Genomic DNA, 23,101 nt, shown 5'->3' on the forward strand with positions numbered 1-23,101 from the left:
GGTGAGGGGGGGAGAGGGAGGGAGAGAGGGGGGGAGTGAGAGAGGGGGGAGTGAGTGAGGGGGGGAGAGGGAGGGAGAGAGGGGGGGAGTGAGAGAGGGGGGAGTGAGAGAGGGGGGAGTGAGTGAGGGGGGGTGAGGGAGGGAGAGAGGGGGGGAGTGAGAGAGGGGGGGAGTGAGAGAGGGGGGGAGTGAGAGAGGGGGGGGGGAGTGAGAGAGGGGGGGAGTGAGAGAGGGGGGGAGTGAGAGAGGGGGGAGTGAGAGAGGGGGGGAGTGAGAGAGGGGGGGAGTGAGAGGGAGGGAGAGAGAGGGAGAGGGAGAGAGAGAGAGAGAGAGAGAGAGAGGGAGAGGGAGAGGGGGAGAGAGAGAGAGAGAGAGAGAGAGAGAGAGAGAGAGGGAGAGAGAGAGAGAGGGAGAGGGAGGGAGAGAGAGAGAGAGAGAGAGAGAGAGAGAGAGAGATTTCATTGTTACTGATTGAAATATGGAAGCCTAATTACATCACGACATCCTACAAACATGTTGCACAGTCTCCATGCCAATTGTTGCTCTGAATGCTGTAAATGATCTACAATGCACTACATTTATAAAAGTACCTCAATGTATCACTAAATGTCTCCACCTTGTAACAGCATTGTTTCAGGCAGGAACCACTGGTACTCAAAATGTTAATAGAGTGTTGGTCCATCTTTGGAATGCATAATAGCAGTGCTTGTGCGTAGCATTGATATGACAAGTTCTTGCTAGGTTTCCAGAGATATGTAGCACCTGATGTCTGTCTACATATCACAGAATTCCTGTAAATTACAGGCCAGTGGTTTTTGGGTGTGAAGCTGGTGCTCGATACTGTTACAGATGTGTTCCATCAGGTTGAGATTAGGTAAATTTAGTGGCCAAGACACCAATGTGAGTTCACTGCTATTCTTGTCAAACCACGGTAGCATGATTTTGGTTCTGTGACATGCACAGTTATCCTGCAGGAAGCTGTCGTCACGGTCAGAGAATACATCAAGCTTGAAGGGATGCAGGTGATATGCAATAATTTTCATGTAGTCCACTGCTGACATGGTGCCTTCAATTACTATTGTACATCCCACAGATGCCCAGGTGATTGTTCTGGACAGCATAAAACTACTCCCGCTGGATTGAGACTGTTGCATAGTGCACATTCTCTGCAGCCATTTGCCTGCATGATGACGTATCCAGACACTGAGCTCAACCTTGTGTATCAAGAAATGTGATTCATCCCACCAGGTGACATTTCCATTGATCCCATGCCCATTGCTATCATTACTAATGATGTCATTGGATCAACAGAGGAACCTGTAGGGGGTTGCCTGCAATGTTTGCACCAGCATTGTACACTGCTGTGTACACTGCTACAGGTGGCCACCTATACCTCTTTACAAACTAGGCAAGTTTCAGACAACCTCCTGTGACAAGGTATGGTTATCCAACCCCTTTTTACTTACTTGTCGTTTCACCATCTTTCAACCACTTTCCACAGATGCTCATGATAGTAGCACATGGAAAGTTGGAAAGCTTCATAATTTCTGAGATTCTCATTCCCAGGGGTAAGACCACAAGAATCTATTTTTTGTTAAATTCACTTATGTAAGTAGATTTTTCCCATTTACTTCATCACTAGAATAGTTCCTCATTCATTTGTGTCCTGCTTATGTAACTTCTTTACCGTGACATGAGACTGCAAGGCCACTGGGTGGCACTCAGCCTCATGGTGAGTAGTGATCATAATGTTTTGTCTTACCGTTATGTCTTAAATACGTATATCATTAGGATTCATCTCTAATTCATTAAGTCTGTCTTTCTCATCCTGTATGGTATGTCTCCCCTGACCCATGGTTATGGGCGACTCTCCTGAAATCTACCCCTTTTCCTACACCTCTTCAGTCCTTTTCCTTCATCCTTCTTCCTTCCCCTTCAACCCTTCTGCCTGAAGAAGGAAGCACTGGCTCTGAATGCTTTCAAATTAAATCAGTCTTTTATATGTGTGTTTTGCTGCGGCTTGGTGAGTAGATTTTGTATCTATCCAACTACATTATTTTGTCATTAAGTTTTGGAATTTCCCTAATCAACAATAGTGCCTCATTACAGTTAATGTCCATAGATGTGCAATATATCTCGGCAATGTGTGTTTTAAGTAGTAATGTCTGGATGGAATTCTGAATGCTACAACCTGCAACAGGTTCCCTAGTGAAGCAGAGAGAAAGGGGACTGTGACAGAAAAGTCTCACTAAGAATATGAATATAATGCTCTTGCTTAACATTAATTACCTCTACAAGTGTGCAAAGTCATGAAGATGGATATTCAGCTGTAAGAGGGATTATACTACATGAAATACCGTGGAAGAGCAACACACTATAATTACATGTGTCTTGAATGCTTCAGCACAAACACTGAAAATTTCCATATCCATGCTTGGAAAATCACTAAGAAGTGCATAGCATGGTACCACATATTAGGGTTTCTTCCAACTCTAATCGTGTATGGAGTGCAACAAGAATGACTGCTTAAATGCTACCGTGTGCACATGTTGATATCTTTTAAGTATGAATGATTGGTATTTAGTCATTGTACACAAAAGAAACAATAAATATCTTCTGAATAACATGTGTTAGCATTCATCTTCAACCAATAGAAAGAATTGCTATAACAAGTGACATCGGTCAGAGATGCTGCTCAACATTCTAGCAAAGACAAGGTCGCTGTCTCCAAGAGACTAATCTTAGGCATTAAGACTGCTGTGATGGGGGACTGTAACCTCTCCAGAGAGAATGGCCCTTTTAAGGATTTGTATGGCCATATTTGTAACAATTAATTTTGTTTGTTGCCCCTACACCATCTCATGTGCAGTAACTGTTACACACAATACAGAAGACCAGTATGTCCTTTTACCTGCCTCTACATAATCACCTGGACAATAAGTTTCTAAATCATTTCACCTTATAGCTTTCCCAATCATTTTGCCTTAGTACAAATTGCATGTATACAAGATGCTATGATATTTTACCAAACACACAGCTGTAGAGAACTTCATACAGAAAGAAGAGTTATGCCCACTGACCAAGGGGTCAGCACTAGTAGAATCATTCTCCGAGACAACAGAACATGCTCAAGTATTTAAAGGGGAAACATTTTGAATTGAGAAATAGAGAAGAAGATTACAGTGTGTTTCTTTAAGAAGAAATATGCCTAGAACTCTTCGATTAAGAAGATCCGGTGCAGGGAGTGTAGAGCTCTCACACACACATCGCGGGGACGCAGACGTGGAAACCAACATCTGACGCCACTGGCACCAACTGCTGTTCACCGGTGCTGACCTGCCTCCACATCCACTCACTGACGCAGAGCAGGTTCTCCGCCGTAAAACAGAACTTTATTGTTTTAGTATAAAGTGGTACAAACTGTTCAGTGAACTTTATTAGTGTAGTTATCATACTTAAAGTTAGTTAAATGCTTGCAAGATCAAAAGCTTGCAAGAATATGGATAACATATGACAAGTCAGGGAAACTCAAGAACCAGCTATGGCTATGAAAGTTAGTATGGAAGTGCCTGACTGGTCTGAGTTAGTAAATTTAATCAAAACTCAAAATGCGACTTTAAGTGAAAAACTAGAATCAGTAAATTCTCAATTAAATGCCCAAACAACAAATTTAGGATTGTTAAATTCCGAAGTAACCTCACATAGCAAAGAATTTAGTAATCTACGCGAAAGCACGGACAATTTAAAGACTGAATTTGACACCTTAAATAGTGAAGTAGAAAATCTGAAACTAGTTTTAAAGAATGAATTGACTAGTTCCTTCACTATTCATGTAAATCAAATGTTTACTGACTTCAGCCAGAAACAGTATGATAATTTTCAGAATTTGACAAAATGTTAGAATTGAATATTGAAGACTAATGATATAGTGTAGAATCAGAGCTTAATGAAAAGTTAGGATCCTTTGAAAATGTGTGCAATGTTAAATTTAATGCTGTAAAGCAAGGGTTGAGTACTTTGAAAGAGAGTGTCGACAAGCAGGATAATTTAATGCCAATAATTCAATCGCAAATTACATATGTTAATACATGAGTAGATAATGTGGAAAGGAACTTCAAAGAGAAATTAGTGAACTCTGATATGATAAACATAAGTAGTTTGGAGGAACAGGTTGGAGAAATTTTAGACCGAAAAGTTACCGAGAGAATAACATCCGGGTATGTATTGTCTATTTCTTCTTCTGAACTTAATGCTACCAGAAAGGGAAGGGACGAACTGTGGAAAGAGATTAAGCTTACTAAAGACAAAGTAGAAAAAAGAGTATCTTCACCTCATGTTGTGTCAACCAGTGAATTGGTGACTGATTTGCTGTGGGGAGATTTTCAAAAGAAGTTTAAAGAGAAACACTGATCTGCCTGTGCACAACAAAAGTTAATATCAGATCCATGGGGCCCGGGATGAAACCTTACACACAGCTGTAGAGAAGTTCACACTGAAAGAAGAGTTATCGCCATTGACCAAGGGGCAGAGCATGCACTTCAGCACTAGTACAACCATTCTCTGCCAATGATCGCTAGATATTTTCTCCATACTTGTCAATTATGTTCAGTAGAAAGAAGCCTATAATTTATGCTCTAACTAGTACTTGATTTGGGAGCATCTAAAAAATCAACCTGTGATTGACTGGGAGTTGTCAAAACAGATGCCCATCAGGACTGCTTGAGCAGTAAACTGGTTCTTACTGAATTCTGAGATAAGTTTCAGGAATGGGTTGATCACATTACATCATCATGAACTGCCAAGCTGTTCATGTGAAGACCACCTGGAATGAGGGTTGCTGCTCTGCTATCAGAAGCAGATATGTGGCTCTGTGACAATTTAATCACCATCAAGCACCACAAAAATTGACAACAGCGTGGGAGGTTATCAGGGTTTTTGGAATGAAAACTGTGGCGAGACAGGATACAGCTTTCTGTCATGACAGTGCCACCGTTGAAACAGGCAGTCAAGATTTTTTTCGACAATGAGGAATTAGATAACTGCCCCTTCTCATGCAGGAGACGGATCAATATTCCCTGATGCATCAACACACAGTGCCTGACTGCAACAATGTATGCTATATAAATTTGAACCACATTATAGGAAACACAAAATAAATCTGTCACTCTTTTCAGCCAAAGCCTGAAGATAGGAAATTTCCCCGACACTTGTTAGGAGGCAACATTCATATACTGCCTGAAACCAGGGAAGGCAAGTATTTTTCAGAAGAGTTATTGTTTAGAGAAGGCTTTGGAGCAGATAGGGAACTACGTTCTCAAATCTAAACATCTACTTTGGCATTTTGTGAGAAATCATTCCTCTGTAGGGAAACAGATGTACAGCAGGCTTTCTTACACAAGAAACAACTCACATGTGTCTTTTCGACATTTTGAAGTCTCACAATTCTACTCCAAAGCATATCATCTTCAGACAACACAATTAATAGGGCTCCTGGAGCTATCTTTATGTAGTCTTTCCAGTCATATTGGTTTTCAGATATCCTAGTGGGAAAGTCTTATAAGATTTACACAACATTAGCTATTAGCATCTAGTATATTATCATTGACTATTAAAAGATTACTTCAGGCTTCCTTATCCATGTACGATTTTGGAATATTTTGCTTCTTCTATAGCCCTAAACCAGGAACACAGCAGCTGGAGTTGATCATCAAAAGAGTGGGCAGAGAGCATCAGGTAAGGTTTTCAACGGAGAATATCAAGCATATTTTCATTTCCACCATTCAAGATGCATTTATAATTAACAAGCAATGATCATAAGGGAAATTATTCAGAAGGCAAGAACACCTACGAAATAGCTTTAGCGACAAGTCTTATTGTGCATTCAAGTGGTACCTGCTAAATTATGGTAGCAGATGAACAGATCGGTAAGGCGTATGAATCTGAAGGTAATACATGCTATGCACCACAAGGAGATAAGACGGCCAACAGAACCTCCAAGACACAATACCCACCGTACATGCTGAGGCGACAGTAACCCTGCAGTAGCAATCTCTCACAGTGGGACAGATTCTTCTCTTATTCAACATTGACAGCATTTATTAGTTTCATAAAGGGGAAGGCCTTTCACAAAAAGAGCAATTTTTGATCAATGCACAAGGATATTATCACTAAAAATATGGAAGAAATTTCAGTCTTTGTACTGAGATGGAGCTACTTGACACCCAGGATTATCACAAGATTCAGAGTAATTTTTAATTCCTTCTTCAGTACACATGGGAGACTACATATATGTGAGTTAACATTCTGTAAAATACTGTACCAGGACCATGATTACATCTCAGTTTAGACACAAACGACCAAGCAGGAGACACTTTTCTAATCTGTGGTTTGCGTCAATAGTGTCTTGAACATCCAGTAACTTAATCAGTTCATACACTACAACACTAAGCTATATGTGATCTTGTAATTACTGGAGCATAAAAAACATATTCAAGTCACAAAAATTGTCATCTCCTGCACACACACTGAGCCATCCAAATCCAAATTCCTACTACACGAGTCACTTCAGTTCATCCACGGCACCTTCATTTGGCTGCAGAAGGAGATGATACTATGATAGGTACTAGGGCATATGGATATTTGGGACAACACAGTGGAACACACAGCCCTGTCAATGCCTACAGCAGTCTGAAGTAGTCTCTCTAAATCATGTGATTTCGCTGTTGAGTCTTAAGACTGGACATTACTGGGATGAAGGGTGTCTGAAAGTGTTGTTGGTAAAATCTGGTACCTAATTGTGGTGAACTTAGTTCCAGTCACAGAAGTGAAGTGTGATTAACAGGCCTTTGGACAAGGCATTGTCTCCAGATGCGCGTATATTACTTTAGTAAGAGGACCAGTCAGTGTGCAGTATTTGTATTGTATGATTAAAGTGAAACCCCTATTTTACATTTTTGTGCAGTCCAGAATTAAAATGTAAAATTGAGGCAAATGCAGAATCAAAGAAAATGTTAAAATCACAAAAATATTTGTCATTGGCACATGATTAAAAATCTTTCTCACCAATAAATTGTATAAAATCGTTATAAGAGAAGGAAATTAAATTTACAATACAATGTTTATACAATAATTTGTGGTAATGAATTTCATCAGTTCGAGCAGTTTTATGACATGTTACGACCACAAATTATACATCATCAAATGCTTTTTTGAGACATCTTTCCTTTGTTTTCACCAAGAAAAACTGAAAGCGGTGGCACAGTGGTTAGCACACTGGACTCGCATTCAGTACGACGACAGTTCAAACCCGCGGCCTGTCATCCTGATTTAGGTTTTCTGTGATTTCCTTAAATCATTTCATGCTAAAAAAAAAGCCAGGAAGGCTCCTTTGAAAAGGCATGACCAACTTCCCTCCATACCCTTCCCTAATCTAATGGGACCGATGATCTCGCTGTTTGGTCCCTTCCCCCATCAACCAACCAACCAACCACCCAGAAAAAAAGCAAAAATTTATGAATATGGTGAATTAAGCTGGAAACTGCGAACTACAGTGAAAGGCGTCTAAATCTAACATGCTGTGTGTGTGTGTGTGTGTGTGTGTGTGTGTGAGAGAGAGAGAGAGAGAGAGAGAGAGAGAGAGAGAGAGAGAGAGAGAGAGAGATTAGGTGAGCTGATCGGTTGCACTTGGCTCACATCGGGTCTGCAGCTTGCAGTGCTTCCGCGTGGCAGAGAGTGAAAGCTTATAATTCACAAAGGACAAGGAGCTGCTTGATTTATTCTGCACGAAATTCAAAATTGTATGTTAACGATCTAGGTTGCTTACACAGTTTTTAAGATACAGTTTATGGCAATGAAGGATTTTTGAAAAATTCTTCAAAGTTATTTCTCGTGACTAAAAACATAAGTAAGTTCTTCCCAAACTATGAGCAATTTTTCACAAGAAAAGTGTTCTATACTATACATTTCTGACTGCAGAGGTCTAAACACATAGACTGACCTGAATCCAATGTTGATTGCCGGCGACTATCACTGGTTTCCTTCATTACAAGCTGAATTTTATCTTTATGTTGCAGAACTTTATGTAGTTCTCTCGAGAATTTTGTACCTGACAAAAGCATTTCACAAGTAGCTCCATGATTTTATGTAACGTTCCTTTCAGCAGATTGAATCTGCCGCTAACACAAAGACTGTTGTAATTATATTTCACAATCCTGGATGTGCAGAAGTGTTTATTAACATACTGCACTGGAGTGGAGAATCCAAAACAGCTCACTGGGTTTGTGATATAAGCTAGTTGGCTTAATGAGTGTATGAAATATTTTGAAAACTGAGCAAACTGTTGAGTAGTGCATTTTCTCAGCAGTAGTGACCTAGGAAATTTTCTTCCTAAAAGAGGTTTTGATTTGAGAAATTGCCAGTAAAGTGTAAACTGCGTTGCAGGAATTCAGGATTACCAACTGTTAAGGCTACTTTAGCATCTTAAAATAGTGAGAGTTTAGAATTCTACATGCCCATCAATGCTGGTGTCCAAAATTAAAGCAACAAACTATCCTATGACTGATTCACAATATAATCATACAAAATGTCAACAGAGGTCCGTACGATTGCGTTCTGCACGGAAGGTGGCATCTGGTCAATGGACAACAACGCCAACACTGACGTCATGTCACCTATCAAAGAGGCCAGTGTTTGCTGTGTAGTCCTACATCTTCAATTACTGTGTACACAATCACAGACTGTGTAGTATGACATAGAGAAGACACTGACCAGACTCTCCTCTGTGGTGGGCCGTAAGAAGAACGGAAGCAGGACAGACAGAAACTGATGTGGCCAGATGACTTGATGCGAATCATTCTGCTGTTTCTCAGATGTGGCAACTGTTTATAGAGACCGAAACTGTATCCCGAAGACCACAGATGACATCAGAAAAAGAGCACCGTTATTTGGCTGTAATGGCACAACAGTAATGCCTTAGTTCTGCACGGCAACTAGCATCTGACCTCGCAGCATCCACTGCACGTGTTGTATCAAAGCAAATGGTGTACAGAAGGCTTCAGCAGTGCGGCCATTATTGTCGAAGACCTGCTGTATGTGTACCTCTGATGCGTCTTCACAGAAGGGAACACTGGAGCAGTCAACATGCCACCTGGACGGTCGAACAGTGGACCAATGTTCTTTTCACAGATGAGTCCCGATTTGGTTTGAAGAGTGATGCTCGATGGATTTGCATCTGGAGGGAATATGAAACATGATTTCGGGACCCAAACATAGTGAGTAGCTACAGATATCGGGGATGATCCACAATGGTGCGGGCAGGGATTACGGTGAGCACTCTAACACCTCTTCGTGATATTGTATGGGTGAATTATCACGGTTTAACTGCTGTCAGGTATTGTGACGAGATCTTGGGACCTCGTGTGGTGGTTGCGAGGTGCTGCGGCCCCAGACTTCATATTGATGGGTGATAATGCCTGATCCTATAGATCAGGGGCAGTTGATGTTTTCATGCAAATGGAAGACACTGTTGAATGCCATGGCCTGCTCACTCTCCCAATTTTAGCCCCATATGACATGTCTGGGATGCACTAGGGAGATTGGTTGCACCATGTCAGCATCCACCAACCACTCTCCAAGACCTGTGAGCAGATCAGCAGGAAGAATTGGCGTTAATGCCTCAACGTGAGATTGATGACAACATTCACAGCATCCTCCGTCGTCGTCAGGCCTGTATTGCTGCCAGAGATGGTAACACTGCATACTGACCATATTAACCAGTTGTCAGAACATGTGGGCAAATCTGTTTAGTTGGAAAAATGAATAACAATTTTATCTACTGTTATGTATGTTGCAGTTGTTTATGTTCTGCATTCTTCACATTGCTTCTGATTTACTATCAACTGTGTATACTGTTTTGTGGCAAAATAAATGCAACCTTGTGTCCATTTGTTGCTTTAATTTTGGAGACCAGTGTATATATACTCTCTGCAAACCACTGTGAGATACACGGCAGACGGTACTTTCCATTGTACCAGTTATCAGAGTTTCTTCCTGTTCCATTCACGTATGGAGCACAGGAAGAATGACTGACTGAATGCATTTGAGTGCAGTAATTATTCTAATGTTATCCTCACGATCCCTGTGTGAGCGATACATAGGGGCTTGTAGTATATCCCTAGAGTAATCAATTAAAGCCAATTCTCGAAACTTTGTAATAGACTTTCTTGGGCTAGTTCACGTCTGTCTTCAAGAGTCTGCCACTTCAGTTCCTTGAGTATCTCTGTGACACTATCCCATGGTTTAAACAAACCGGTGACCATTCGTGCTCCCCTTCCTTGTTTATGTTCAATATCCCCTGTTAGTTCTATCTGGTACAGGCCCACACACTTAAGCAATATTCTAGGATGGGTCACACAAATATCTAGAAGACAGACAACAAAAAATAGTATTAGGTGTTACTATTCTACAAATAGGAGAGGTAGAGTCTGATTGGGGAACAGTACATCATGGAGTTCCACAAGGGTCAGTCCTTGGCCCCCTCCTATTTATTATACATATTAATGACCCACCCCTGTCCTCAAACAGTGCTAGCAATATCACAATGTTTGCAGATGACACAAGTATAGTGACAGCCAGCAAAACCTCCACTGACATAGAGTTGAATGCCAACCAAGCACTTGCAAATGCTCTGAAATGGTTCACAGCAAATTCTCTAGCAATAAACCTCAATAAAACAAATTACATGCAGTTCAAATACAGTTATTTAAGCCCAGAAGAGATTAACACTGCACACGAGAGACAACAGTTACAGAATGTTCAGTGCACAAAGTTCCTAGGCGTTCACATAGGTAACTGGCTCAACTGGGAATTCCACATACAGCAAATACTAAAAAAGCTTAGCTCAGCAACATTTGCCATACGAATAATCTCCAAAATTGGAGACATCAGCGTTTCAAAGTCTGCATATTTCAGCTACTTTCATTCAGTTATGTGCTAAGGAATAATCTTTTGGGGCAACTCACCACTCTCAAAAAAAAATTTTTGTGAGCCAGAAAAATATGTAGTGTTCCTCCAAGAACCTCATGTCGCAAACTTTTAAAACATTATGTATATTAACCACTACCTCACAATATCTCCTCTCACTCATGGCTTTCACACTTCTCAAATCCTCTGAATATGAAAAAAAAAATGAGGCATACCATCATTATAACACAAGACGGAAAGGTGATACGTTCTGTGGACGGAAAAATGTCTCTGGTACAAAAAGGGGTAAAGTACACAAGTACAAAAATCTGTAACACACTCCTACTGGAAAAATGTTTCTAACCTTTAGATGAATTCTTCAGCAGAGATATATAATTTGAGTAGTAATTCAGATTATTTCCTTTGTCATTGTATCTGTACTGTTTTTCATCACTACTGTATTTTTGTACTATATTGTTTATTATCTCTATTATACTATTGTATTGTACCAGTTTTAAATCATTCATCTACCATGTGTAATATACCAGTATGTATTGTATTGTATGATATCTATATTGTATCTACTTTGACTCGTTCCACAGCCATGCGTAATCACGCCATACTGGATCTATGGAATATGTATCTCAAATAAATAAATAAACAAGTGAATTGTAAGCAATCTCTTTTGTAGACTGATTGCACTTCCCCAGTATTCTACAATAAACCGAAGTATATCACCTGCTTCACCCACGACTGAACCTAGGTGATCATTCCATATCATATCATATCATATCATATCCCTACAAAGTGTTAAACCCGGGTATTTGTACGAGTTGGCCAGTTCCAACAATGATGCACTGATATTATAGGATACTAGTTTTTTTTTTGTTCTGTGTAGTGCATGATTTTACATTTCTGAACATTTAGAGCAAGTTACCAATCCCTACACCATGCTGAAATCTTATTAAGATCTGACTGAATATTTATGCAGCTTTTCTCAGATAGTACTTCATTATAGATAGCTGCATCATCTGCAAAAAGCCTGATTTTACTACTAATATTGCCTGCAGTGTCATTAACATACAACATGAACAGCAAGGGTCCCGACACATCCGAAGTTACTTCTACATCTGACGATGATCCTCCATCCAAGGTAAATGCTGTGTCTTCCCTACCAAAAAGTCCTCAAACAGGTCACAAATTTCACTTGATACCCCATATGATCGAACTTTTGACAATAAGCGTAGGTAGTAGTTGTGTAAACTACATAAGGAATTAAAAATGCCTGTACTGTCTGACTGCAATTAGTGTTTTTGTTGACAAATAAAAATCAAATGAAATTTGTCACTGCTAATGACAATTAGTAAAAAAAGTAAAGCATATTATCAAAGCACATTTTTTATGGTGAGAACCATAACAGACCAAGTGACAGTATGTTTCTTTGATAGGATTTGCAAATTTATATAGGCTGTGTCTCAGAAACAAGATGTTTAAATTGCACATACACCAAAAGAGATATTCTTTATCAGACTGTTCAAATAAATAAATTTATTATTTCATCTGTTTCGATTTTGATGAAATTTGGTATAAATTTCACATATTACTAATATTTTCATCTGTGTGTGTGTGTGTGTGTGTGTGTGTGTGTGTGTGTGTTTCTGTGCGTCCTAATATTTGGTATGCGAGTAGAAGAACGTTGTCGCAACATCATTCTTTCCATAACTTTCTGAGATACAGGGAGTGTCAAAAAGATCTGACGATTTTAAAGAACAAATAACACAAATGTTAAGAGTGATAAAAAATGTTTTATTGGTTACCACAGAATGGTGTCAATAGAAATTAAATAAAATAACATTGGAAAATCCAATTTCATCAGTTTAAGATTTGAAGATGACATCCTTCAAGTGGTGCCCCTCTGTGATGAAGCACTCTTCCAGTCTCTTACAAAAACTGTTCAACACCTTCCCTAACATTGCAAGAGGCAATGTTAGCGATTTCTTCAATTATGGCCACCTGAAATTTGCCCAATGTTGGACTCTTGATTTTAAGAAACCCCACAATGGGGGGGAGGGGGGGAATCACAAACGCTTAAATCAGGGGAGCGTGCTGGCCATGCAATATCCCCAAAATGCGAGATTACTTGGCCATGAAACTTAGTTTTCAAAAATTCCATCACCTAATTGGCTATATGGGCTATTCCCTCATCCTGCTGGAACCACATTCTACTGCACAGAAAGCATTTTGTCCGAAGTTCAGGGACCAGGAAGTTTTGTAACGTAACATAACATAACGTAATGTTGCAAATTGACCGTAACAGTTTGACCATCCTCTTCAAAGAAGTATGGCCCAGTGACACAAGTTTTTGTTACACCACACTACACAGTGAGCTTAGGACTATGCAGATGATGTTCATGCAGTTCTTCAGGATTTGTAGCTGACCAGTAATGAAAGTTCTGTTTGTTTAGATAACTGTTCAGATGAAAATTCATCTTGTCGCTCATTGTGAACATTTTTTCATCTGTCATCAAATCAATTATTCAATATGAAAATGCCTTTCGCTTTGCATGGTCATTGCATTTTAAATGCTGAACAATAACCATTTTGTATGGATGGAAATGCAGATCGAACCGCAAAATTCGTCTTAGCGAGCGGTCAGACATATGCAAAGCAGCAGCCTGTTTACGGGTCAGCTGCCAAGGACAGGTTTCCACAGCTTCTCTTACTCTATCAATTTTCTATTGCGTCCGGGCTGACCCTGGACGGCCTGTCAATTTCTGTTTCAATGCTGAACCGGTAGCTCTGAAGTTACTCACCCACAGCATAACTGTGTTACCTGTAGGAACTTTTCCTCGTGGACCAAAATTAAAACACCTACAGAACTGCCGCTGCCCAGCAACACAGGAATTACCACTTTTAAAAAACACCATGACAACAAACATGCGGTGCTCAATTGACCACTGCTCCGTGGCTACTAAAAATGTCCACATGCAGGCTCCGAAACGCACCTATCCCCACCAGCTACTCACTCAACCACATCGTTGCGAAAATTGTCAGATCATTTTGTCACTCCTTGTAGCAAGGTCTGAGGCATTCGAGATTAGAAGTCAGGGAGAATGATGTTGAAAAGTAGTCTGTAGTAATGATTTACAGGTTAAATAGGAGGCTGTGTTCCATAGCTCCTCAGCTGATTTTCACTCTCCTAAAATAAAGAAAAAAGTAATGGCCATTTGTAAGTACTGTTAATTTCCTGCCACACAATGGAATATCAGGGCACATGTAACAAGGCCATGTCGTAAACGACCCTTTGCTAAAAAACTGTTTTTCCCCTTGTAAATTATGTTCATGGTTAGTTTTTACAGAAATTTTGATTATCATGGCTGTATCCTGGGCGAATGTTAAGATTTTATTACTGCCACATGTTATGGAGCACGAACTGCAACTATATTTTTACATTTTTCAGATGAAAGCTGTATTAAGATAAAAAATGTATATTGACTAAAATATGCGAACAGTTCACAGAAGATTACTGCAAGCTGCTGGCCTGAGGCCAGCTGCGAGCACCTGACTGGCACCAAGATTTGCTGTCCCTGGACACAAGTGACTTAAAAATACTTTTTGCAGTGGGGATGTCACTAGTGGGCTTTCAAGTACTGACTTTTGCGAGTGTTATGATCAACCCCTGAGTGAACTGTGTGCATTTTAATTGTACATTTCCTTCATAGCATGTGATGTATGTGCACTGTATGCCATGTCAAAGCAATGGTGCATTGAAAGTATATCACAAATACGTCACCCTTATCATTAAATGTCAATTAATAAAGCACAAACAATGTAAACTTTGAGATATTTTATGATAACTAACGGACAATACAAAATTCAGATGAATAAGCTGTAGCGTAATGGATAACGTCATGGTTAGCTGAGTTGAAGGTTGTAGGTTCGCAATTCATTGCACGCTAATATATATATTTTTTTCAGCTTAACATTATCATATTCTGGAACTTCGTTCTGATTGTAAAATAATATGTTCTGCAATATTCAATGTCATTTAATATTTCTGTATGATTAGAGAATGGAAGATGAAATAAATATTTTCATGTTTATTTCCGAATATGTGGTAAGTTCCGAATGTCTGGTTAGGCATGGACCTATGAGGACAATGTAAACTGCTGCACGTGAAACAATGATCAATAATGTTCATATTCTTCCCTGTCACAAATATTTCACACGTTGTGCAACCACAAACATATTCCCCTAAAGGTTCTTGCCACAAATAGCACCATCCATAAACATCAACTTGGTGCTATAACGATCGACATATCGATAGCCTCATTACTGGTTATACACAGTGCCACGTCACAATTAATTCAGTTTCTGCAGAAAGTAGTGTGAAACGTACTCGACCCATCATTATAGCACAGTGTAGCTAAACACTGCAAGTTGTGTTGGTGATGCTGATCGGAATTACCTCGGCATTTCCTCTCTCGCGTCTCCCCTCTCTGCAACATCCTAAAACATTCCCTTACATCTGCCACCACCCACAGTGCAAACTGTGTTTTTTGAGCCACTTATAACTCATTCAGACACATAAAATGTCAAGAGGAAGAAAACAGGACAAAGTCAAGTGAGACTATGAGTACGAACATAGAATCGAATGAATCTTACTAGAATTAAATGCAAAATCAGGGAACTTTTAGCATTGATCTTACGGGTTTTTCACAGGGGCTATGAATTTATGACACAGAATCACGAAAAATGTAAAATTGAAGTTCTACTGTATCTACATATCATGTTTAAAAGGAGTGGAATCTGTACGAATATGAGACTGTAGGTCACAGATAAGATTTGCTCACTATTCTGAGTAAAGACACTCAAAGTGTCAAACAGCTCTTAAATTTTTGCCTGCCTTTCCAATTCACACTAGGAAGAGAGATTATTTGGACACCAAACTGATCATAAACAGTGAATTACTATGGGTATTTCTTTACACTTTGAAAAATATGTGAAAACAGTATGATTTTAGAGTACCAATGTTTCCACAGCTGTCAGTTCCTCTCTGCTGTGAATAAACTATTTCATTGTACAATGCAGCTGCTGCTACTATGATCACTGAGAATGGCTGGATCCGTAAAACGAGCACACAAGACCATATCATGTATTTCAAACCCGTCACATACATCTGTGATTTTGTAGGAAAGGGAGGCGGCGTTCCCATCACTAAACAACAACAAACAATACACTGTGTGTGTGGATGAGGCCACATCCAACATGGAGTCAGAAAATTTTTCCCTTCTTAAGTGTGCAATAAACAAAATGGATAATTCAAATTGTTTATATCTGAAATAAGGATTACTTCTTTATTTGCACATTAGATTTATTCTTCTGCATCAATACAGACACGATGCTGAATGGGAGAAAGAAAACTGTGTGGGCTAACACTACTCATGGTGTTTCAAAAAAATCTTACTCACATGTCCAATTCTTTACACTTTTTGTGTAATTTAGGATCATTTGTGAATTCATATAGGAATCCCTAGAGGGAAGACAACACTCTTTTCGCAGGGCAGTATTGTAGAAATTTTGATAACTGGCATCTGAAGCGGAGTGCAGAATCATTCTGCTGCCACCCACAACATTTCATGTAAGGAGCATGAAGATAAGGTGAGAGAAGGTAGGTCTCATACAGAGGCTTACAAAGAGTCTTTATTCCTTGTTCTGTTTGCAAGCATAACAGGAAGATAAATGACTACTAGTGGCACGTGGTGCTCTGAGGACTCTACACCAAACTACTTCAAGTGTTCTGGCCTGGCTGTCCAATTCTGATACTTCCATCTGATCACAGGCACTTTTGGGAACTTGTAAAAAGAATATACAATATAACAATCTAGAAGTATGAGGAAAGGGAGATGAAAAGCGAAAATTGAAACAGAAATAATGTACAAAACAAAACAGAAGCAGCTCATAGTGTAGTATGAATAAGGCAGAATGCATCACCTGTAAGAAACAATTGTAAAGCACCTTCACCACAACCAGACAGTTTCTACCCTTTACCCATTGCACCCCAGTAGCTAATGAGATGGTAAATGAATCACTCAGAACTGAGCACCTGCATGACTCGAACATTCTGACTGTTCACATAAAAGTTTGGTACCTGTCATGATGTAAAAAACTGTGTTGGAAAAACCAACCTATCGCCCACAGTTACACTGTCTTTCTTCTGGATCTACTAGCGTGTTTCAGCAGTGCAGAGTTTCTCATATTTTACCATTACTGATTACAGAGATTTACAAAACACTCGTTTGACCAATACTTGAATAGTGCTCATCAGTATGGGATCCATACAAGATAGGACTGATAGAGAAAATACAGAAGATGCAAAAAAGAGCAGCACGTTTCATCACAGGTTCATTTAGTACAAGTAAAAGTATCATGGAGAAGCTCAGCTGTCTTCAGTAGTAGACTCTGCAAAGGAGATGTTCTGAATCAAGTTATGGTCAACAGTTAAAGTTCCAAGAGCATATATTCCTAGAAAAGTCGACCAATATATTGTTCCTTCCTACATAGAACTTGTGAAAAGGCTACGTAGATAAATTATGGATTCTAGGCCACTTGGAGGCTTACCAGCAACTGTTCTTCCCATGAACCATATGTGATGAACAGGAGAAGGGAGAAGTGACACTGGAACACACAGAATCCTCCAGCACACACCATATGGTGGCTTGCAGAGTGTAAATACCGATGTGGATATTACATCATAATTTTAAAAAGGACATTGTCATAATTGGTCTCTTGAGGCAGAAGGAATGGGAACTTTATTGCAATAGGTTACTATGATGAAAGGCGTGGGGATCTGCGGTTATCGATTGCTTCTTCCATTGTCCCATGACTGGTGGTCACCAGCAAATGAGGCACAAGCTCCTGCTGGATGCAGGCCACACTGTGGCAGTTACTTGCCAGTAGCAGTTGCATCTTGCATCGTTGGTGTAGTCTGTTGGACTGAGGGCTGGCAACCACTCTGTTCATGTTGCTAGGGTGTTTTAGAACTTCGATGGCTTCTATGATCTTGCATTTTACCGAATACAGCTGCTTGACGAGTGCAGAGGTTTCATTGAATTTTATTTCCTTGCTACAGTCTTGCTAGAGTTGGTCACTGCAAATTTGCTGCATTGCACTAGACGACGTCGCATTTGTGTTCCCATATGCATGTTGCTATTAGCTTGCTAGTCTCACTGACATATATTTCTCCATACTGACAGTCTACCTCGAATGCACCTGCACTGCGTAAAGCACCTACTTTGTCCTTGGTGGAGTTTAACACATTTTGTATCTTGCACCTGCTGTAGAAGACATGCTGGACACTGACCTGGCAAAGGTGTTCACTAATTCAGTCAGTGACACTTTTCACTATTTAACGAAACATGCATACTGGCCAAGAAGCCAGGTTTGGTAAAACGCAAGATCAGAGAAGCCATCAAAACACTACAACATTCTTGCAACATGAAGGGAGGGGATGGACTCAAGCATGCCCCATCCTGGCTGCCTGCCCTCAGAGTCAAACAGGCCACACCAACAACATGTGACGCGAGTCCTACTGACGAGTAACTGCCACTGCGCAGTCTGCGTCCAGTAGGAGCCCACACTTCATTCACTGAAGACCACCAATCACACCACACAATGTAAGAAGCAATAGATAACAGCAGAGCTCTGCTCCCTCCATGTAGTAAACTATTATAACAACTTGGTGTATAAGCATACAATAAAAAACAAATGGCTAGATTTTCCCCAGATTTCCCGATTAAAAATACACTTTTTCCCCTTTGGAGTACATTTTTCCCATGTTAAGTGACAATATACTTTTCCTAGGAGCTGTAAAACTTGTCAATTCTTTGAATGATGAAGGTTTTATACACCAACATAGAACTTCCCGTCACTTTAGGAAATGAAAACAAGCAAAAAACAATGTGTTTTGGAAAGATCTTTGATGTGCTGCAACATTTACACTGCATGTTCTCGTATTATGGCAGTATAAACATGAATTCCACCAATCACAGCGTTGTAGCTCCCAAAGCACTGAAGTTGATACTGCAATGTGCTTTTGTCATCCAATCATAGCAAATATCACATGATCTTGCCAGTCAATGACAGTAGGTATTCAGAGCATAGGACATGTGATATAGTCAGCCAATAGCAACATCTTCATTGTTAAGCAGCGTGAATACAAAAATAGAAAAGATTAATGGTGTATATTAATACACACACAAGTATAGCCACAAGAGAAGCTAAGCTTTCACACATAATGTTGGTTGTCAAAAATGTTGTGCTGTTTTTTCTAAGAATGTGGTTAGGAAGGATCCTTAAGAGTTCCAGCTTACATTGCAACAGCTGAATATTTCTGATAAGCATGATTATAAATTTCACTACTGTGCACCAAACATTTTGTGGGTTGCCTGACTGAATACATGTTCCATTGTCACTTCAATTTTTCCATAGTAAAGCCAACTGCATATTAAACTGCTCATGAACTTACACCAACTTTTTTTTTTCTAAGGATAGTTATACTTTATTCTATCATTATTCCATAGTTTGCAATCTATGAAAGAACTAAAATAAATACAAAAAACTAACCATGAAACTTTGTCTTTTTTAGCTTATGTTACCTCTATCAAACAAAAAGGTGACAGTAAAATTTTAAGTAATGAAACAATAGGATGGTCTTCTGGGCCTGAAATTTCTCTAAGTGGTTGGTCCTGATAGTTTAATACTCTGTGATTTAAGAATTTCATCACATGTTCTCACATGTAACAGAATTCATCTTGTGTAAAAGGAAATTTACTTCAAAATTAACACTTCTGAAACTACCATACACAATATTTTCCTGTGACTTGTTAGAAATGTAAACAGCCATGATGTTACACTTATCAGAACGCAACCCACAAGGAAGATGGATTGCAAGCATTTTTCATTACGAAGTACCGCATTCTCTTTGATACATTTTGCTGTCGGCAGATACTGGTGTGTGCATTGTGTTTTGTTGTTGCAAATGGTATAAGTTTTTTGTAGCTGAAGTTTTATTTTCATGCTATTCTCTTGTTTACATTTTATTGCTGCTGTATTATTCTGCTGTAACAGAAAAAAGTAAAGTGCTTACCAGTAAAAAGTACAAACATTTAAATGAAAACTAAAACAAAGAAAAATACCCGTAATTCTAAAAAATCCCTTAACTTTTCCTAGAGAAAAAGAATCCCCGAGTTTCTCCTGTATTTCCCAGTTCTCCCGGGGTGCATAGATCCTGAATAAAGTTCCCATTCCTTCTGCCTTAAAGGGCCAATAATAACAATGATCGTTTTAAAATCATCACCCTCAGTAAGCAGTAATGCCAAAATATTAGAAACTCTGCACAGCTGAAACACACCAGTAGACTCAGGAAGAAGCCACTGTAGCCGTGGCTGAAACACTGGTATCTCCAGCATAGCTTTTAATATTATGATGCGGTACATACTCAGAAAACTTTTATGCCAACTAAATCTGGTCACAGAAGCTTACACCAGTATTTTCTGTATTGGTTACTAAAACACATATCTTTTATTAGAAATCATTGTTTCTTGTCTACAATCACTGCGTACAACTGAACTGTAGAGAACACACTGAATTCAAATCAAATGAAGACTGTTTCAAGAAGACCTACTAATAATTGAGCATTGTCATGGTGACTTCTATCTTCAATACCAGAGAAGGAAAGTTGCTACTCACTTTATAGCGGAGATGCTGAGTCACGATAGGCACAATAAAAAGATTCACACAATTAAAGCTTTCGGCCATTAAGGCCTTTGTCAACAGTAGACAAACACACACGCGCACACACACACAGACACACACACACACACACACACACACACACACACACACACACACAAACCCAACTTGCACACTTGTCTGCAGTCTCAGAGAGCTGAGACCACACTGCGAACAGCAGCACCAGTGCATGATGGGAGTGGCGACTGGGTGGGGGTAAGGATGGTGCGGGGAGGGGGAGGAATAGTATGGTGGGAGTGGTGGACAGTCAAGCGTTGCAGTTTAGACGGAGGGCAGGAGAGAAGATGCGGAGTGGGTTAAGTAGCGGAAATGAGAGAAATAAAAGAAATTAAAAGACTGGGTGTGGCAGTGAAATGACAGCTGTGTAGTGCTGAAATGGGAACAGGGAGGGGGCTGGATGGGTGAGGGCAGTGACTAACGAAGGTTGTGGCCAGGATGGTTACGGGAACGTAGGATGTATTGCAGAGAAAGTTCCCACCTGCGCAATCCAGAAAAGCTGGTGTTGGTGGGAAGGATCTATATGGCACAGGCTGTGAAGCAGTCATTGAGATGAGGGTATCATGTTTGGCAGCGTGTTCAGCTACAGGGTGGTCCACTTGGTTTTTGGCCACAGTTTGTTGGTGGCCGTTCAAGCGGACAGACAGCTTGTTGTCATGCCCACACAGAATGCAGCACAGAGGTTGTAGCTTAGCTTGTAAATCACATGACTGGTTTCACAGGTAGCCCTGCCTTTGATGGTATAGGTGATGTTAGTGACTGGACTGGAGTAGGTGGTGGTAGGAGGATGTATGGTTCAGGTCTTGCATCTAGGTCTATTACAGAGGTATGAGCCATGAGGTAAGGGATTGGGAGCGGGTTGTTTAAGGATGGACGAGTATATTGTGTAGGTTCAGTGGACAGCGGAATACCAAGGTAGGAGGGGTGGAAAGGATAGTGGGCAGGACATTCCTCATCTCAGGGCACGGCGAGAGGTAATCGAAACCCTGGTGGAGAATGTAATTCAGTTGCTCCAGTCCCCCTTTTTTCCCCCTTGTGCAACCATTTCATCCTTTTCGTACTTTTCACACGTATTTGGGTGTATTTTTGGGTAATTTTTTGGACATAATTCTACTTTCTTACGTAATTTTTCGCATTTTTTGTACCACCATGGATCCATGCTCCTCCCATCTGCGTCAATGCAGAAAAGTTTTCTTATTCCTCGCCAGATCCCAGTCCCACATACTGTTCCTGTGTTCCGCAGCCATTTTGAGCCCAGGCAATCACTTCAATATACAGTCTAGCCCATTCTGGACTCCGAGGAATCACAAAGCATTGTTAAACAATATTTTATCTGGCCCAGCAAGAACACTGACTGTAAATTTTATCTCCAACAATGAATGGCCTGTCAAAAGAACAAAATCACGACATGTCAAGGCACTGCCCAGCACATTTATACCTCCTAATCAGCGTTTTGACCATCTCCACATGGCTGTTGTAGGCCCACTATCTATGCCTGTAGGTTACAATTACTAAGGCAGACATCACTGCAGAGACTGTGGCGAAACCTTTTTTTAAGATCAAGGATGTCAATTTGAGGGACACCTCTTTAAAGACCTTGTCACATTTTTAGGTGTCAAGCAAATAAGGGCCATTGTTTATCATCCCGTAGCGAACAGTATGGTGGAACACTGGCTCCAACAACTGAAAAAAGCCCTTTGATGTCAAGCAACAGACAAGTGGACAGAAACATTACCGACTGTTTTACCAGAACTGTGAACAGCCTTCTAGCGTGACTTTCAAGCTGCAGTAGCAGTGTACGGCCAATCGTTATGTTTGTCTGGAGAGTTCATCCATGATATGGGTGACGAAACAGTCACTGTGTCAGACTTCACTTCACTACTACGTTGCGATTCCCCGTATGTCAGTTTTGTCCAGTACAGCCTCAGAAGCAAACAGGACGCCGCACATTTGTGTCTGCAGATTTAGCCATCTGTTCACATGTGCTATTACGTAATGACGCAGTATGCAACCCACTGCACCCCCGTATGAAGCTCCGTATGCAGCAATTAGTCAAGGTGGTGACAATTTCAAGGTTGACACCCACGGCACACATACCACAGTTCCACTTGACTGTATCAAAGTGGCATTTCACGATTCACAGCCAACAGAAAAAGAACTGGCATCAAGAAACATGAAGAAGGGAGAGGCAGTAATTAAAGATCCTCCTGCATGAAAAGATACAGAGGAGCCTCAACAGACATCAGAAGCTGCCACACAGGCAACATCAGCAGGCACGACCACCCAGAAACTAGAAAAACACACCGATTCCAAGGAGAAGCCCCCTGGTTTC

The 23,101-nt window shown here is 40.3% G+C and overlaps 1 protein-coding gene across 5 annotated transcripts in view; it reads right to left on the bottom strand.

Annotated features, from left to right (window-relative positions):
• Nucleotides 1-23,101, bottom strand: part of LOC124619931 (polycomb protein Sfmbt-like) — a 297,358-nt gene that overhangs the window by 97,832 nt on the left and 176,425 nt on the right. The gene's annotated exons all lie outside the window — the stretch shown is intronic.

Source organism: Schistocerca americana, chromosome 6 (genome assembly GCF_021461395.2).
Source record: "Schistocerca americana isolate TAMUIC-IGC-003095 chromosome 6, iqSchAmer2.1, whole genome shotgun sequence".
NCBI lineage: Eukaryota > Metazoa > Arthropoda > Insecta > Orthoptera > Acrididae > Schistocerca > Schistocerca americana.